At 36.7% G+C, this 20,122-nt stretch overlaps 2 protein-coding genes across 3 annotated transcripts in view; one reads left to right on the top strand and one right to left on the bottom strand.

Moving 5' to 3' along the window:
• Prkg1 (protein kinase cGMP-dependent 1) overlaps positions 1–20,122 on the bottom strand; it is a 1,051,642-nt gene that overhangs the window by 460,603 nt on the left and 570,917 nt on the right. The window lies entirely within an intron of this gene.
• Cstf2t (cleavage stimulation factor subunit 2 tau variant) overlaps positions 1–20,122 on the top strand; it is a 28,117-nt gene that overhangs the window by 5,432 nt on the left and 2,563 nt on the right. The window contains exons 2-3 of the mRNA XM_042689195.1: positions 17,030–17,034; positions 17,505–17,514. The gene's annotated coding sequence lies outside the window, so the exon portion shown is untranslated. The remainder of the gene's footprint in view (positions 1–17,029; positions 17,035–17,504; positions 17,515–20,122) is intronic.

Raw genomic sequence — 20,122 nt, 5'->3', positions numbered from 1 at the left:
TTATTCCTTTTGGACAGAATATGTTTCTTGGATTATACAATGATTCTGTTTAATCAGTGTCTTCCAGCTAGTACTTTCACATGTCTAGATGATTAATACCCCAAAGTGTTTTTACTTGTACTAATTCTTGAGAGCTAATAAAGATTTTATATGAAATTTGATGATAACCTTTCAACTACTTAGAATTCTATGGTAGAAAAGCACTTTTTAAAATCCCACAAAAACATCCTTATTCCAATCACAGCTTGCAAACCTTCTTGTTTTTCCATGCTGTGATAGGACATTAACCAAGCATACAGAACCTAGTTTCCCATGGTGTGTCAGGCTTTTCTTTTAGGTCTGATGAGGCCTAAGGATAATTATGTGCTACAACCTACTGTGGCAGTGAAACTGAATTATCAGTTACATCTCAGTCTTCTCAACAAAAGAATGTAAGCCTCTCATTGATTTATTTCATCAGCTAAGTTTTAGACTAGAGCTTGTGTTTCTTATCTGGGTGCCTATAATCCTAACTACTCGAGGACTGAGATCTGAGGACCACAGTTTGAAACCAGCCCAGGAAAGAAAGTGCATGAGACTCTTCTCTCCAATAACTACCAAAAAGCTGGAAGTTGAGCTGTGGCTCAAGTAATAGAGCATAGGTGTGAGCAAAAAAGTCAGGTGCAGCGCCTCGACTCTGAGATCAAGATCCAGGACCAGCACCAAAACAAGAAGAAGAAAAAAAAGCTCCATAGGTAAGAAGGATATTGACAATTCACATGTTAGAAATATTCATAAATAGAATTAATGGTAACAAGTTATTAATATGAACATAGGATGTTAATGTAGAGTATGTTTTTATAATTATTTGAGATCTTAAACAGAGCCAGTACTTTTAATAATTTTAATATTTGCAATTGTTTTTATGTGCTCTGAAACAAGTATACTCCTTTGGTTGAAATTTACCTTCACAAATATTCATATTACAGTTGATTTTCCTGCCAGGTGCTGGTGATTCATGCCTATAATCCTAGCTATCCAGGAAGCTGAAATCTGAAGATTGTGCCTCCAAGACAATCCAATAAGAATGTCTGTGGGACTCATCTCCAGTTAATCACCCAAAAATCCACAAAAACAAAAAAAGCATGGACTTGTGGCTCAAGTGCTATCCTTTTTTTTTAAAATTTTTTTTATTATAAAGGTGACAGGCAGAGGGGTTACAGCTCCATAAGTAGTGTAGTGAGTACATTTCTTTTAGAAGTTACCTCCTCCCTCATTTTCTCCTGCTTTTCCCCCCAGCACTTCTCCCCCAGAATTGTAAAGTTCATTTCCAGCATAGTGTCTCCTGAATATCATTGTTGCATTGGTTCACCCTTTGTCCTACCGTTTCTGTGATTTCCCTTCCCTTCTGCAAATCAGATAGACATATAGTAGATAAAGGATACAGAAATTAAAAAGTAGCAATAGCATAAACCAAAGGAAAAAAGAAAAAAATAACTGTGCAAACAGTACACTATAAAAACCTTTTGTTTCTATTTCTTGGAGTTCATTTCCATAAGCATTTTATACGGTCATATGCACCTAGCTATTGAGCTATTGTGATTCTCTACTAAAAATATCCTAGACATACTCTGGTTATTCAGGTTATTATAAATGAGGGAAAATATGCAGCCTATGTTTCTTTGGGTCAAGTGCTGTCCATGAGCAAAAGAAGTAGTTCAGAGGCAATGTCCAGGCCATTAGTTTGAGCCCCCAAACTAGCACACACACACACACAATTTTTTTTTTGGGGGGGGGGGGGTCAGGTCGTGGGGCCTGAACTCTGTGCCTGGATGCTGTCCCTCTCAGCTCTTCGGCTCAAGGCTAGCGCTCCACCACTTGAGCCACAGCGCCACTTCTGGCTTTTTTCTTTTTGCTTATGTGGTGCTGAGGAATCGAACCCAGGGCTTCATGCATGCAAGGCAAGCGCTCTACCACTGACCCACTTTCCCAGACCCCCCCCCCCAATTTCTTTATGAGATAACTATTGTATTTCTTCATCACATTTTTCTACCACAACTGAAGTATTTTACTGCCCACAATAGAGGACATGTACTGTATCAAAAGTGACCTTTTAGATTGTATTATTAAAAGTACACATCAAGTGCTTATTAACTATTGTACATATGGGCTGGGAAGGTGGCTCAGTGGTAGAGTGCTTGCCTTGCATGCATGAGGCCCTGGGTTCAATTCCTCAGCACCACATATGCAGAAAAAAAACTATTGTACATAAAAATACCAAATAATAACTGTATAGAAAATGGCTACTGTAAAACTAGGAGATGATTTAGGTTCCAAAGGTAAGCAATCATCAAGGTGTTAGAAGATATTGCACAATGTTCCCACATAGGTACTAGTGGTTCATGCTTGTAATCCTAGCAACTCAGGAAACTGAAGGATCATGCTTGAAAGCCAGCAAGGGCAGAACATTGTGTGAGACTCCTCCAATTAACTAGCAAATATATCAGGCTATAAGCATGGTTCAAGTATACTAGTTATGAGAAAGAAAGCTAAATGAATGTAAGGCTCAGACTTCAAGTTCCAGTCTAGGCTGTGACTGGAAGAAATGATGCCTTTCATTAAAAAGTTACCATATAACGGCTTAACTTTTCTCTATTTCCACAAGTCTTACCATTAGCCTAGCAAGAAATATGTACAATCTGGAGGAACGCTGACTTCACCTCAGAGTAGATACTTCTTTTGTCAATATCTTTTCCTATGACCCTGGAATACTTCCCAATTCTCACACAACTTACCTAGACAGAGAAATTGTTGAACAATAAAATCACCACCAGTAAGAACAAACTATTACAATTCTGCTGCTAAGAATGCTTTCCTTATTTAAAATTCTAAAGTACAAAAGAAAGGACCTAGTATTGGTTCTGTTTAATTTTTGATAAATTTGTTGAAAACAAATCAGTATCAAATCTCTGCTCCAATTTGTGCCTTTTAAGTTTGTCTTCAACCCTGATAATTAAGGGCACAAATTAACCAAGTCAACATATGTACATTAAGTAAATTAGGGTTGTTTCTCTCCTTAAAGAAAAGCCTACAATAAGTTTAAGAAAATGAACTCCAAGTATTTTCAGCAAACAACAATTTAAATTCAAATCAGATACAGTGTATTTTAAAATAGTGATATTAAAGCACCGTTTTGATTCTATAAAAATGAGCTTTGAATATAGGATTCTCTCCCATTCATGTATATTTAGATATACTAGTTCACATGTTCAGATATGCACAGTTCATACTAAATTCCAGACTACTAGGCCTTTGTCTGAGGTGGGGGAAACATTTGCTTATTCCTAGCATAGATTAGTAGTATAACAATAGACTTCGCATCACATCTATATATAATAAGATCTTGATATGTGGAGTGCACTGTAGGGGGTATTATTCGTAAAACAGCATACACAGTGGACATGGACGCCTTAACAGCATGAAACATGACCCCACTCTATTTGTTTCCGCAGACACTATGAAACAGAGCCCCAGAGGACGAAAGGAATCTGCTTGACTCTGAGCAGACCCACTTCAGAAGAGGAAAGGACCCTCCAAGAAAGATTTGCTAACAGAGAAGGCAGCAAAATAAACCTGAGTGGTCTAGTCCCTGTTTTGGAGAACACCAAATGTTACAGGCCTATAACATATAGCTATGCAAAGAAAACAGTCATGATTTTTTAAAACCACTTTCTTATATTTACTCATGCAGCAAAGCTATATTTTGTACAAGAAGAAATCGAACCCAAAGTTAACAAATGGCGAGACCAATCTTATGTTGAAAACCCCCTTAACACTTGTGTTTGACCTAAGAGGTTTCAAGCTCCTGAGATCTTGTTTTAGACAAACCAATAGAAACAGTATGAGGATTTTATCTAGCTTAAGCTTTTATGGCATATATATTTCTATAGCTTTATCCAGAACAATAGAGGACAGATTCCCCAAAATGTGTTTCCTTTACCCAAATCACACTTTAATAACTCAGTAACAAAGATTGAGAAAGCACTTGCACTGGTTTTTTAATAATGTAATTTATAGAGTACATATATCCTGGTGTATGTTTTATGAACAAAGTTTTCATACATAATCCTTTGTGTTTCCTGTTGATTATGGCATTCAGAATTAATGAATCAGAATGTTACGATTCAATGAATCCTCATTTAGTATTTTGTACTGTTCAGAAACACAGGTGTATTTCTGACTTAAGAAAATGACCCTACTAAGTTACATACAAGAAATTGGTAAACACATATATGAAAAATATTCTTCACCAACTCATTTGGAGAAGATCAAAATAATATGCAATAATCATGCTTATTTTACCATGATTTGGTAATGACCACAGATTTAAATTAAATTCACTTTTAAAGGCATTGTTTAATTTAGTTCACTTTGAATTTTAATTAGGAGCTCCTAATAAGTATATTTTTAACACTAATTTGGCATTAATTTAACAAACATATTTTCTTCTCTATAAGCCTCTCTATGTCAAAGCAATTATGTTTTGTAGAATGTTTATTTAGTTGGGCTTTTGTATATCAATACCGAAAATATATCTTCACCCTCGAATTGTTAATAGGGAGTCTAATACCTGGAATAGCACCATATGCTCAACCAACACCCATTGATATTTACGAATGCTATCTAGAAATAAATGTATCATTAAAATCAGGCTGAAGAATTAGAAAAATAATCAGATTAATAATTCACCACAGAAGTCAACCAAAGAACTCAGACAGTATATCCAAAGATGATGACTGATGTTCACCAGAAAGCATATAGGGTAGTTCTTGTACAATATTCGGCCACTGTGTCAGACTTGATCCAAAAAGACACCCTCATCTCAACCCTTTCAGGAGCTTCAGGAATCATCCATGTCCAGCTGCCTCCAAACAAGAGATCTATATATTGCACTTCTCTTTTCTAGTCAATGTCAATAGAAACATGAAAGCTGTGATTCCTTTTTCTTAAGTAACATAACAATTCCATTCCTATTAAGCCATGCCATCTCCCTACTTCTACCCTTTATCATCTGGACCAGACTCTATCTACTTAGAGACACCTGACTACACATCAGAATTTTCCCTAATCTCCTGAAAAACAAAGATTTCTAGGCCCCCATTCCCAGGGATGCAGATTCAAGAATGTTAAAGGGTAAAGGTATGTGCTGGGGATTTTAATGTTTATTTATTAGTTTAAAACTCCAGCCCCAATTGTGCGTTCATGTTAGAAATACATAAATATCCAAAATGGAGTCTGTTTGCTCAGATAGAAGGTTAACTTTAGTCTGCCTGTTCTGGTCAGAACCAGGGCCTTCTCAGACATCCCAATCAATGGTTTCTCTGGCTTCTTGCTTGTAGGGGGCCTCATCATGTCAAGAATGGCTTGTAAAGGAATTTGCATTAGTGCTGCCCTTTAGATTTGCTAATAATTGTTTGAGAGAAGGTTTGAGATCATGCTGAGAAAGTAAGCCCTCCTCCGAGAATCTAGAATCCACACAGCTCTCCATTTTTAATTAATCACTTATCAAACTGTTATGGTTAAATGTGCCAATAATGAACACAAAAGACCTCTATTTGCCTGGCTTCCTGGTGTAAGTACATCCTCTGTCTCTCTGTCTCTCTCTTTTTCTCTCAATTTACAGGGAAAAACATGATATCTATCTATTTCATGCTGCAAACTTTGAGGTCATTTTTCCAGACTGACCCCAAGGCTAGAGCCTGTCTTAGAAGAAATGAAGGATGAGACTGAATCTGCACCACTGACTGGCATTTTCCATTGGTTATTTTTGCAACAAATCCTAACTACAGCTAAATCATGAACTACTAGTAGCAAAGAGAATTACTGGATACTTCTATCTGAGTCTTTGCTGTTGGTTCCTCATAGTCACCAGTGACTGTGTTTATTAAGATGCAAAGGTCTTATAGCTTTGTTGTTGCCCTGAGTCAAATCAAATATTCCTAGAAATGCATACTATCTATATCTTTAAAACAAATAAACTCCAAATTGTACACTTTTGCATTTGTGAAAAAGAGACAGGTAAATTTATAGTCTGCCTCAAGGCACTTAAATTATAAAATGAAAAGAATGTGTTTCGAGATTTAATCAAAAGAAATACCAGTAAATGTGAATGGAACAAAGCCTTCTTGTCTCTCAGCATGAACAAGTGAAATGTATAATCATACCATAATAATATAGCAACCCAGAATCTCCTCCTCATCCTCAACATTAGGGTGGAGACATGTATTATATACATATAAGGAATACTAGACATGAATAAAAATGAAAGAATGGCTCTCTTACAAACATGTTGAGTTGAGAAAGGCACACATAAAAACCTCATATTATCTGATTATATGGCAAAAAAAATAGGATGAAGTCATGGAAGGTATAAGAAGTCCTAGTACTTTTTGTGAGGAAAAAGAGAAGAATAATTATGGGAAGAAGCACACATAAAGTTTGGAGGCCTTTAAAACAATGTGTTCATTGATGTATTGAACTGTATGTAGGATCTATGTACCTTTCGTCATACAATACTTTAGCAAAAAGTTTAACCAATTACTTGGAAGCTCATTTATTTAAAGATGATCATCTAATTGTATTAGAATCCACACATCTCTCCTTTTTAAATTAATCACCTATTAGTGGTTATGGTTAAATATAGTTAATATTATTAATGTTATGGCTAAATGCGCCAATAATGAGAACAAAAGACCTCCTTTTTCAGTCTCTGTCTCTGTCTCTGTCTCTATCTCTCCCTCTCTCTTTGTCTATTTGACTCTTTGTCTCTTTTTCTCTCTTGAATTAATGTCAGAAGACAGAGAAAAGAAAAGATAACTGAAATTAACAAGACACCTCCTGTCTCTTCAAAATAAGTACAGTCACATAAATCTCAACAGGTTCTGATGACCATAATAACACAGCATGACAGTGCTAGAGAGGAAAAAAAAAATCTACCAATGTGAAAAACAAAAATTAGCAAATTTCACTTTAGTAGATAATATTGTTCTAACAGGAACCTGTCTTTTGATGCGCTTTGCTTAGATAAGTAAATGATAGGGATTAAATGATGGATACAAATAGCTTTATCTTTTAGTTCACTAATAACATTTTTATGTACATACACATGTATGTGTGTATGTGTAAGAGAGAGAGGTGAGGGAGAGATAGAGAGAGACAGAGAGACAGTACTGGGGCTTAAATTCAGAGCTTTTTTTTTTATTATGGCTACCACTGGAGCCAGACCTCTACTTGCAGTTGTTTGCTAGTTAATTAGAGATGAAAATCTCACAGACTTTTGCTTAGATTGGCTTTGAACAGCAATTAATCTTATTTCTCAGTCTCCTGAGTAGCTAGGATTACAAGAGTAAGCCACTAGCCCTGCTAGTTCACTAATATATTTTAATGGAGTAAAATATAGTAGCTTAAATGAGATTCTATAATGTTTATAAATTTTGGAAATATACTATATGAAGTAGTCATGTTTGGCTGCAGTGCTTTCCAACAGAACTGTGTGATTGTGACATTGCTCGTACATGATTTCCTGGGCTGTTGGGTAGTATGATATACAGAATGAATTTCTCCTTAAATATTAACAACTATGAAGTAAAATGGCGACATATGCTTAGTTGCTTCTCAATTGAATAGTGCAAAATTTGATAACCATCTCACTTCATATTATCTTATAATTTTCCCAAAATGATGACAGTTTGTTGAAATGACTAGAGCCAAGCAATAGCTTGTTGGGAAGATTTAAAAGAAGGCTAAGGCAGCTGGGCACCAATGGCTCACCCCTGTAATTTTAGCTCCTCAGGAAGCTGAGATCTAATGATTAGGATTTGAAGCCAGACCAGGCAGGAAATTTTGTGAAAATCTTATCTCCAATAAATTAGCAAAAAAGCCAGAAGTAGAACTGTGGTTCAAGTAGTAGAGCACTAACCTTGAATGAAAGAAGCTTAAGGATAGTGCCCAGATGTTGAGTTCAAGCCCCAGAACCAACAACAACAACAAAAAAGAATGCTAAGGCAAGTGTAATCCATTGACTTACATAGTTACCAAAGAGAAATGGATTCCTTAATAAAGAACTGCAGAATATGAATATTAAATATTATTTACAGATATTAAATAGGTCCCTAGAGAACAACTCTAAAACTTTAAATTTTATCCACATTCACAACATTTAAATACTTACTTAAAGGAAACAGTAAAAGATAAAAGCAAAAAATACAAAAACAGAACAAAATACAACAACAACAAAAAAAAAGAAAAACTGACCAGAATACCTCTGACAAGGACAGAGGCAAAGAACTGACCACCCTGAGAGGTTAACTTAGTAAATGCTGTCCAGGTGATATGTTCCTAACCCTACTCTACAAGCTCTAGCAGGCAAGGTTTGGATAACCAAGTATCTTCTCAGATACACCAAAAAAGAATTTCTTTTTATTTTTAATACTTAACTGTGTTGCCCTAAGAAAAATTGCAATTTTATGACACTGTGTTTGTTATTTGCAGAGCCAGTCTTTTTCATCAAGGTCAGCAAGATATGACTCTGGAACTCATATTTTAGCCACTCCTGCTGTGGCAGAATAAGTGTACTAGCGTACCAGCTAACAAGTGCTTTTTGGTCAAATAGTTTAGACTACAGTGGCCTCAAATCATCAGTGACCTTTCAAAACTGTGGTTATGATTTCCACAGCAATGTGATGATTCACATGCTATGTAATAGAAAATTGATACACCAACGGTGTATGAAGGATTATAGCTGTAAAATGACTGAGTCTCTCATTAAATTTTTCACCCACTGAAAATCACTGTCTTCCTCTGATAAGGAACACCCTGGACTTGCCACTTTCAGATATTTGACAAACATTTGCTGCATACAACACTGTAGACATGAACATGTGCACACACACACACAGTGACAAACACACTTGTACACACATTCCCTCTCTCTATCTCTCTCCCCATCTTCTTCTCTGTTTCTCTCCCTCTGGGATAAGCATAAGGTAAACCTGAGATTAGTTAAAATCTTCTTCATGTCTGAGACCTCTTTCTAATTACCTATTGACATTTATGCAATTGGGATTCACTTTAGAATTGTAGACAAGTAACAAAGTCAGTTTTGATAGAATTATTATTTCCCAACCAGATTAAATATATTGAAGCTTTCCTATAATGTATGTAGCTTATCCAAACTTTCACCTCAATTTAATTGTTCCATCGGTGGCAGTATATTGCATTAAGTTTCAGCTTACATTTGAATTCCTAATCTTTTAAAATGTTTTTAAGGAGATTACATCGCTGAGTAGTTTGAAATGTAAAGTTATTCCTTATTGAAAAGTCTACTTATTGACCAAACAATACAATTAAGGGTAGTAGAAATTGCCAAGTTTCTCTTAAATCAAGGAAAGGTCATGTTGGAGTAAGGTTGGCCCTAAATTCAGTATCACTGTTGTCCTTATAAAGCAGGATACATAGAAACGCACGCAAGGAAGGCAGCCAGGAGAAAAGAGGCAAAGATAGGAGTGAGGCATACTGAGGAGGTGAAGGATTTCTGTTAACAACCTGAAACTATGTGGGAGGCATGGACAAGTTTCTACCCTAGGGAATTTGAAAAAAAACATGGCTCTAGTAACATCTCAATCTTCGATCTCCAGCCTCAGAGAACACATTTCTGTTTTTTTTTTTATTTTGTGCCAGTAGTGGGGTTTGAACTCAGGGACTAGGCACCATATTGAGCTTTATTTCTTCAAGGCTATGGTATTACTACTAAAGCCATATCTCCACTTCTGGCTATTTGGTGGTTAACTGGAGATGAAGGTCTCACAGACTTCCTGTCTGGACTGGCTTTGAACTGAAATCCTCAACTCTCAGCCTTAGGATTTCAGACATGAATCACCAACTCCAGAGTACATTTTTGTTATGTAAAAACACCCAGTTTGTGTTCATTTGTTACAGAAGCCTTAGGAAATGAATGTAATCACTGACAAGGAAACTGCCATTTCATTGTCATCTAACAATACTGTGGGGACAGAAAGGCAGTGTCATTCTTCACATGATGAGTAGAAATGACTACAGACTTAGAATGTGTTCCTGGCTTTCTTAAGAATAAGAACAAAGGTTCGTTTTCAATCTAGTATCTTGTACACTATATACTATGTACACATTGTTACAATGGGTCAACCTGTATCCCTATTTACAACTTCAGGTATGTGTGGGGGGACCAAAGCGGGGGGGGGGGGGGATGAGGGAGTTGGGGAGTTGTGGAGGAAAGGGATGATAGGGGAAAAACAAAGGAGGGAGTAACAATGCTTGATAGGAAATTTACTCATTACCTTACTCATGTAACTGTAACCCCTCTGTACAGTATCTTTACAATAAAAAATATGTATTAAAAAAGAATAAGAACAAAGGGAGGGAAGAAGAGTAAGCAAATGTAGTCATTGTAGTTAGTGCAAACTCTGTAAAATGAACTATGTAATTTGTGGGTAGGGACAGGAGGAGGGAAAAGGTAAAGAACACATGAATGGGTGACACTAACCAAGAAGCACTGCACTCATAACCAGATTTATGTAATAATTGTAAGCCCTTTGTACAGTATATAACAATGATAATAAATGCAAAAGGGGTTCAATAAGAACAAAATAAATACATTCAGAAATTATAAACCAGAATTTAGCATTCACTGCTGAAAAGAATATAAGAAGGAGGTAAATTAAAATTCTCTGACATACAAGATAAGATGGCCATTAAATAAACCCGGCCAAAAAAAATTAAATATAAACTTATTGCTGAATGTGTAGAGCAACAACTACAACATGTTCCAATTGGGTAGGAAAAATTAAAATAGAATAGAATATTGCATTCCATAATTAAAGGCTTGAAAGAAGTGGTCAGAATTCACCTGTCCAGAATTACTTAAAACCATGGTAGGAATACTGTTTAAGTTAAAGTTTCATTTACTTGGAAAGGCATGTTACATTTTGAAGACTAACTGTTGAAAGAATAAGAATAGAGTTTTAAGGCACAAGGAGAAATAATAGAGTACAAACAATAATCATAAGCATAAAATGAACCTAATTAGAAGGGAACAAAATGGTGACTAGAAGGCTGAAATTAAAGTTAGCACCCTGATTTCAAACTTCTAGCTTCCAGAACTGGGAGATGTGAGTTTCTCTTGGTTAAATTATTCAGTCTACAATATTCAGTCTACAATAGCGGCCAAAATTGACTAATCTTGACTGGACAGTATTATGCATACTCTGAGTTGGTTATAAGACCTGGAAAAGTGAGGCACTTGGTTCACACCAGAGAATCTGGGTCTTGCTCACAGATCACTTTTTGTGGAGCCAGATTATCACCTTTTGCAGTTACAAAAGAAAATCACAGTGGTACAAAATCTGACAGAGACCAGTTCTCATAATTGTATATAGTCCCCAGTTCAGCTCTGAGTCAGAAGTCCGAATGCCAATTTAGCCTCATTAACCTTCCTGACAAACTTCCTTCAGCAGAGCATAAGTAACTTTTAAACTCTGAGTTGAAGTTTCCTGTGCCAGATTTCAGCTCCAGCTCGCTAGCTGTAGGCACAACACTCTTCTCCTCCGATAGCTACAAGCAGGAAAATGGCAGCAGATTTGAAATTTAAATGACCTGAGGCAATGTGTTGACCTAAATTTTCTGTCAGTGATTTAAGAGGCATTCAATGGCTCTGGGCAGGAACAAAGAGATAGAGTTGGAAAATTCTTCCTATGAATAATCTCAAGCAATGTTAGGGCCAGATTTTGTCTTCAGGTCTCTGCACACAACCCAGGAAGGTTTTCATCTTGGAGAAATCAACAGGACCTGTGCACTGTGAATAGAATATTGAATTCAAAGTAGGCAGTGTTTAGAAAAAGACAGATGATGCCAGAGTCTGGAAGGTTTTTTAAAATATAGTAAAAGGAAAATGATACTTAGGTAATACACATAGAAGACAAGTCAATCTTCATGAATCAGAGTAAGGTAATAATATAAATAACATATGGATAGGAAGCTAGATGAATAAGAACCACATTCACACTTCTAGGAGGCTCATTTGGCAGGAGTGTTCATAATCCTTGAAACCTACAACAAAATTTCGAACCTCTGAAAATGTGGCTAAAATAATATCAAAACATTGCCCTGTTTTTCTCCTCAATGAAAACTGTTCACTATATCGAAATCAGCCATATAACCCTGAGTAATCTCCATTTTACACCATTACAATTGACAACATCCAGTTAAAAGCTCCAAGTTAGTATAAGCATTCCAGATTCTATACCACAAAATAAAAGCTGCACATATCTTTATAGAATTGTGATTTCATGTTATTCTACCCTGGTGTCACTTTTGTTTAAAGGAACTATACACTACATAACATATTTGAAAAGTTGAAGAATTGTTTTATAGACATAGGCGAGCATGTCTTATTTCCTGCAGCAAAAGAGTAAGTTTTCTTTATTACCTTCCAAATGTATGTGTCAATAGGTACGTTGTAAATAATATTGATGTATTACTTGTTGTCAGCATACTGATATATAATTAAATACACTTCACAGCAGTTATTAAGCACAATTTTCACTGAAAATGGAAATGAATTTTCGTAAGAGTTCTGTTGAACTGAGTTCAACAGTAACTTTTAAAGGTTCAGCTACAGAGCCATGAACTCTATGTCCAATGAAATAATTAAGCATCATTGGCATCCACTATGTGGGTGGATTTATGATATGAAATATTGCCTTCACAAAGCACTGAGCTAGCAATATTTCACTTCAACGGTAAAGAGAATTTATGGTACATTATTCCACTGCAATGCTTCTCTGAGCAAGAATAAAAGGCGACCTGTCCACGATCTGAAGTTAAGCATAGCAGAAAAGGGAAAATGCCACTGTTTACATCAAACCTGTACCCAAAGTTCTGCTTCACTGTTGCTCTTCAAACCATTATACAATCCTTCAAAGAGTGTCATCTGCTCTTTATGTAGGTTTGCTTTTATGCTTCTGAGGGTCAAAAACCATCAAGTATTCACATCACAATGTTGAGCTTGTGTTAGGAGAAGCCAAAGGTACATCTGATGTTTACTGGTATCTATGTTTAAGCAGGAGAGACTGGTCCCTGCAATGTTTGGCAAAATAAAGAGGAGCTAGGGCTTGAGCACAAAACAATAAAATAAAATCTTACTATTATATTGTAAACAAATATCAGAGAGCCTCATTGTCAGTTCATTAATGGCCTGTAATTTCTCAGTCTTCTGAGAAAATCAATCACTTGACCTCACACAAGGGTTATTTTCTTTTATTTCTGATTTAAGAATCGTGCTGTTACAGTGTCATATACTCAGAACATTGCTCTCCCATGTATGGTTACACACACACACACACATACACACACACACACACACACACACACACACATACACAAATGAGTGTCTAATGTCTCTAGTTCTTGCTTCCTTCTAAAAATTCAACCTAGGAATCATAAACTCTATGTCCAATGAAATAATTATCACTTGCTTCTACCTAGAGGGCAGATTTATGATATAAAGTATTGTCTCTGCAAAGCATGGAAATAGAAGATATTTCACTTTATTGATAAGGAACACTTCTTGTACATTATCATGAATGTTACGTGGAAGCTGGGAGAACATGAGACACTGTTTTGATGTGTTTCTTGGGAGGTTCCTGACACAGCCATTGGGCAGGAAAGCCATGCCTTTCTTCAGGTTGGAAATATATGTGTTATCTTCAATTCTTCCTGCCCATTCACCTCCAACTCTCTCTCTCTCCTTCAATTTATCTGCTAGTCAAATCTGTTCATTTATCTGTAATATGTTAATCTTCCTTCTCTTTGATCCTTGCCGTCAAGGTAAACATCCCCTATGTCTTAATCTTCTCCTTAGTTTTGAGATTAGAATAATAGCTTTTGCAAAGACATTATGGGTATTTTTTTAAGAAAGGAAGGGAAGTAGAGAAGAATCAACAGAAAAGGAACAATGGAAAGGAAAAAGGAAAGAATGCTGACACAATACATTGTAAAAGTTACATCATTAATTAGCTTATCTCATTTCCCTTCAGAATCCTGGACCTAATGATTTTGTCTAAAAATATACAGACTGAGACTCAACCACAAGTCATTTTCTTTTTTTTTGTTGTTGTCGGTCATGGGGCTTGAACTCTGGGCCTGGGTGCTGTCCCTCAGCTCTTCAGCTCAAAGCGAGCACTCTACCACTTGAGTTACAGCGCCACTTCCGGTTTTCTGGTGGTTTATTGGAGATAGAAGTCTCACGGTCTCTCCTGCCCGGGCTGGCTTTGAACCGCGATCCTCAGATCTCAGCCTCCTGAGTAGCTAGGATTACAGGCGTGAGCCACCAGCGCCCGGCCCCACAAGTCATTTTCTAAACAGCTTTAGAGTTGATATGAAATTGAATGAAAGGAATAGATCCTTAGTGTGGAGGCAAAGACAGAAATATGTCTGTACACACACACACACACACATAAAGAAAAAAAGAAATATGCTCTGTCGTGAAAGCCATATGAGAAGATGTAACAACAGGAATAAGAAAGCAAACTTTGGTGGGTTCCTTGAGAGTTACTCCACCTTCCTTCAGTCTGGAAATCTCTGCCCTGTTTTAGATTATTCCTGCTCATTCACTTCTATCAAAATTGCCATGCTTGCTACTCATCCTCCATTTCCATCCTTAACTAAGTTTTTCTGGTTCTATTTTTATAATTGCATACCTCTTTCCTTTAATAAATCCTGCCAATTTCTTTCTTTGAGACAAAGTTACCCTACAAAACCCACCCTAGCCTTGAATTCCTGACCTTCCTGTCTCAGCATGCTGAGCGCTGGGATTAAAACATACGCTACCTTTTAGAATTCATCATCTATAACCGAAGTCTAAGGCCAGTTTGGGTGGCTTATGCCTATAGTCCCCTCTATTCAAAAGGCAGAGATGATAAGGATCACAGTGTGGGGATGGCCCAGGCAAAAAATTTCAGGAGACCTCCATCTCCAGTCATTCTGGTTGAGACATGCAATTCCAGCTACATGGGAAACAGATAGAAGGATCATACTGTATGGCTGACTTGGGCAAAAATAAGAGACCCTGCTTGAAAAAAGTAATGAAAGAGAGTTCAAGTAGTAGAGCACCTGCCTAACAAGCTGGAGGCCCTGAATTCAAACTCTCGTAACCACAAATAGATAGATAGATAGATAGATAGATAGATAGATAGATAGATAGATAGATAGATAGATAGATGCATACATACATACATACATATATATATATTGTGAATTCGTGGAGTACCTTGTTCTAAGTAAACAAAATTATGACATCAGGATCAAGATTTGCCCATACATCCTCAACAATAACTTGGCCATGTGCCTGGATTCTGGACACTGGGTCCCATTAGCCTGCTGAACTTGGGTATCTTTTATTTTCAATCTCACTAACAAATTACCTTCTGGCAAAAAACTCCAGGTACTATTTAAAACACACACACACACACACACACACACACACACACACACACACACACACACACACACACACCATGGTGTCCAGGCCAGAGCAACATGTAAAGCCAATGGCCATAGCAGAAAACAGTATATAGACCTTGCATTCAGAGGATACTGAGAACCCAGGGTCTTTGATAAAAGACATTTAGGGAAATGAGATGAAGGGTTACCCTTCCATCAAACCAGAAACAATGGTTGAGTATTTGGTATGATGGCCTAATCAAAAAGATGTGGTTTTAAATCATTTAAATAGGGATACAGGTGGGCCCATTGCAGCAATGAGATGTACAAGATATTATGTCAAAAAATGAACTTTACAACTTTGGCAGGAGGGTGGGGGTGGAGGGTGGAGATGGGAAAGGATGGGAAGGGGAAACAAAGGAGGAGGCAACAATGCTTGATAAGAAATGTACTCATTACCTTGCCCATGTAATTGTAACCCCTCTGTTCAGTATTTTCACAATAAAAAAAAAAAACAACTCCACAGGAAATGTACTCATTAACTTACTCATGTAATTATAATCCCTCTGTACACTAATTTTTCAATAAAAACATGAAAATAAAAAATAGAATAAAAAAATATGTGCTTTTGTTTTCAACAATTGAACCTGGATTTGGTGGGACAAATTATAAATGACATGGTGCCAAAGATTCACTGGATGGGGGGGATGCAGCTCCCATTACTGAACATAGAAGTGGATGACGGAATACATTCTGACACTGTCCACAATGTACCAAGAGAGAAGTGGACATGATTGTCCCTGGCAGTGTCATAAGGAGGCTGAGGGCCTAGATCTGTGATCAACTTATAAGAAGTGTTTGCTCAGTAGCTGCCCAAGACTGTCCACTTGACAGAAGGACGCACATGGAACCCCATGTTTCGGCTCATGAAAGCTTGGACCAGAAAACAGAAATACCAACTACCAAATCCTACTGGAGTGAAGACTGCTGCTCTGCTGAACAAGTTTTCATTCCGGTGACTATATATAGACTGCTTACAGAATGTACTGAGAGGTTAGAAATAGGTGTGTGTTAATGACAGTTTTAATGATGCAATTTAAAGAATGTAACAAAATGCTATTCTTATTAGAAGTGATTGTCATAAAGCTATATAAAGTTACAAATGTAAGAGTGTCTTAATTCCCAAGGAAGGCACAATTAGCTCCTACAAAAAATATTTTTCTCTGTATATTTTTAAAAAGAGCATTCTTTTGTATCCCAGCTGTTTTCCAAATCAAAGGAATGTTTTTCCTGTCTCATGTTATTTGTTAGTAGGTTTGATCATCTGAGTGCAGTGGAACTAAATACAAGTTTGAGTTGGATGGCAGATTATAGTCTTGTGCCTAAAACTTACTTTTTACTTGTTACCTTGTGCTTGATTTGTAGAAACTGCAACAAGGTTAAGAAACCTCAGTCTAATCAAACAAGTACACTCCTCAGAAATATTTCACAGTTGCTCTTTGTTTCACAGATTGAGAAAATATACAGCCTTTCCCAAGCTGCACCTGAACATATTGTTCAAGGTCTAGTCTCACCCCTCACCACAACACACTATACACCTTTCCTGGAATATTGCATACTAACCTCAAAAGAAACCAGAATATTTACCTTGGAATTTAGCAATCTTTTGCCTGGGATGCTTTCTCTATTTTCCATCTTACAACATTCAACTCTCAATTCAAATATTTTACTCTGTTCCTTCCTTCCTTTGCACTCTGCTCATTATCTATAATATTTTTCTACATTTGTATAACTTAATTATATAACAGTTTCATAAAAGCTCCCTTCCCTACAGGAAAGTGAGTTAGAAAGCAATATTTATTTCTGGGCTATATTCCTCCTGAGGCCTAGAATGGTAATTGATACATAGCACATATTTCACATTTTCTGTGAGTCTTAAATACAATAAGATTGGATCTTATCCTCATATTTGGGCCAAGTCATCTAAACACACTTTTTTGTGTTGTTCATTGCCCCCCAAAAAGGACAAAAGACATGATACAGAATTGTTTAAAGGACTGCCTTTTACGTTCTCCTTAACAAAGGTTATTCTTAAAGCACAAAAGTTATTCTTAAAACCACTTCCACCTGATTCATAAATAGTCTGAGATTAAGGTTTATGCATATGAATGGATACCTGAGTTGATCCATCAGTATTATGTGGCCAATTTCAAATTTTAAAACCAGGAAAATTAGGGATTTCATTGAAGCAAATGGTAATTTTATTGGACTATATAACCAAACCAACAGCCATTGCTTTTACTATATAAAGGGAAATAATTGTTGTATTGATATTCACACATTCATCTTGCTCTTCATCCTTGTATTTGTTTAGTGCTAATATGTTCCAGATACTGACCTGAGTATGGAAATGTGAAGTTAAATGCATGCTTCTATAAAAGTGGGCTTTTCTTTATGCAGGAAAGCACTCGGTTTGCTATGTCAACCAAATCATTTATGGAAAATCCATTCTGACAACAATTACAATAAAAGTCTCTGTTCATAGAACGGAATGGGCTCATCTGAGTCCTAATATGTGTGGTTGGTGTTCCAACGTAAAACATTTATGTTTTATTGAAGCTGAGTGAAAAACAGACTTTATCAGCAGAAAAAGGGAGAGAGAATAACATTTGCAACAGTAATGAGCAATGTTGTTTAAAGAAATACTTTGCAATCATCAAAGTCAGGGAGCATTTCAGAAACAAAGTAGGTCTCTTTCAGCCACTGTCAACCACAGCATGCGTCGCTAGGCAGGGCCACAGGCAGAAAGGTGTTTGAGTAAGTAGCTTAAGAAGGATCATTTTTCATCTCTGGCCCAGAATTCACATGATTAGTTTTCAATAAAGTTTCAAAATGTTCCCAATGTATCCCAAAGATACTGTGTGATCCAAATCATCACTATTTGAATTGGGTTGCCAAGGGCAGGAAAATGAGTTTAAGAGGAAATGAGAAACATTTCACTACAAGTCCTTCATAATTACATTTAAAAAAAAATACCTGTATCTACTGCTTGGATGTTTCTATGTTTTGTTTCGTTTTGCCTTAGTATACAATGATAACCTTTACAGCTATGATGCCATTCCTTTTGACTGTAATCGACTTCATACCCCCATTATTTTCTTCTTAACTCTTTTGCACACAAGTTCCTTTTTTCTTCCTTTCCTGAAACTACTTAATCATGATTCTAAATTCTAACCCTCCTCTTCAAACTTCCTGTCATTTGTCACTGTTGTCTCCTTCATTCAGTAAATCAACTTCCATTATTCATATTTTCATCATTACTTTCCTCGAGCCTTCCTGGAGATCTTCAGTGTGTCTTCTTTCCATGATTGTTCCGAGAGACTCTATTCTTAGTAATTTAGAGCAGCTTTTCTCCAACTTTAATGTGTAGATGAATCATCATTAGAGAGTATGCCCTGATACAGTACGTCGAGAGTGGGAACTAGGATATTGCATTCTAAAAAAAAATCTTCGAAGATGATGCTGATGTTGATGATGATAATGAAGATGCTGATGATTCATAGGCTGAATAATAAGAGTACTCACAGACGCCGTTAAGGAGCTCATAGATGTAAATAGCAATTGGACACTGAAAATGTGGCTAATCCTACTTGTGTGCTGTATATCTGAAATGTGCATTAAAGTTCAAGGATGTGGTAGGAAAAATTAGATGTTTCAATATTTTTATTGATCATATAGTAAAATGATAAATTTTCAGATATATTACATTAAATATAGTATAACTGTTGGAGTCTGTTGGCTCCTGCCTATAATACTATCTATACAATTGGATGAAATCTGAAGATTGCAATTGGAAGGCAGCCTGGGCAGGAGGTCCTTGAGATTGTTATCTCCACTTAACCACCAAAAAAAGCCAAAAGTGAAGGTATGGCTCAAATGCTAGATCACTAGCCTTGAGCAAAAATGCTCAGGGACAGTGTCCAGGCCTGAGTTCAAGTCCCAGGACCAATACACACACACACACACACACACACACACACACACACACACACACACACACACACACACACTATGGCATGCTTTTGAATCTTGAATCTTCCTTGTTGTCTACACATGAGACAATTCCTGTCTAGAGTTTCAGTTGTTGCTATTATATAGAGGCCACTATAACAAGTTGTTACTGCCCTCAATCTCCTATTTCTGAGTCACTTCTTTTAGCTATCACACCATCATAACCATTTATTCTTTCCCAAAGCATGGATTTGTGATAGCTTATTAATTTCCATGGGTATTTGCTCATGCTACTGTCCCAGCCAGATGGTCATATTTTCCAGGCCTAGAGTATCCTGCTTATCCTCTGAAGGCTACATCCAGACCCAGCTCTGAAATGCATCTGGCTATTCCAGATTGCCATGATCACTCTCTTGAGCACAACTGAAGGAACCATCAATCGTTGGTGTCATTTTTAGGACTATCCTAATTTAAATGCTTTTATAAACCTATGCTCTGTTGTTAGCCTCCCCTCAACCTAGCCTTCTCTAGAATTCTTAAGAATAGTTTATTCCACAAGAATCCTTATAAAACAAACATCCTTATCCTCTGTTTTCCC

The sequence above is a fragment of the Dipodomys spectabilis genome, unplaced genomic scaffold (assembly GCF_019054845.1).
Source record: "Dipodomys spectabilis isolate Male_0828 unplaced genomic scaffold, ASM1905484v1 ptg000125l, whole genome shotgun sequence".
NCBI classification, from domain to species: Eukaryota; Metazoa; Chordata; class Mammalia; order Rodentia; family Heteromyidae; genus Dipodomys; species Dipodomys spectabilis.
This window is presented reverse-complemented; position numbering and strand designations above follow the sequence as displayed.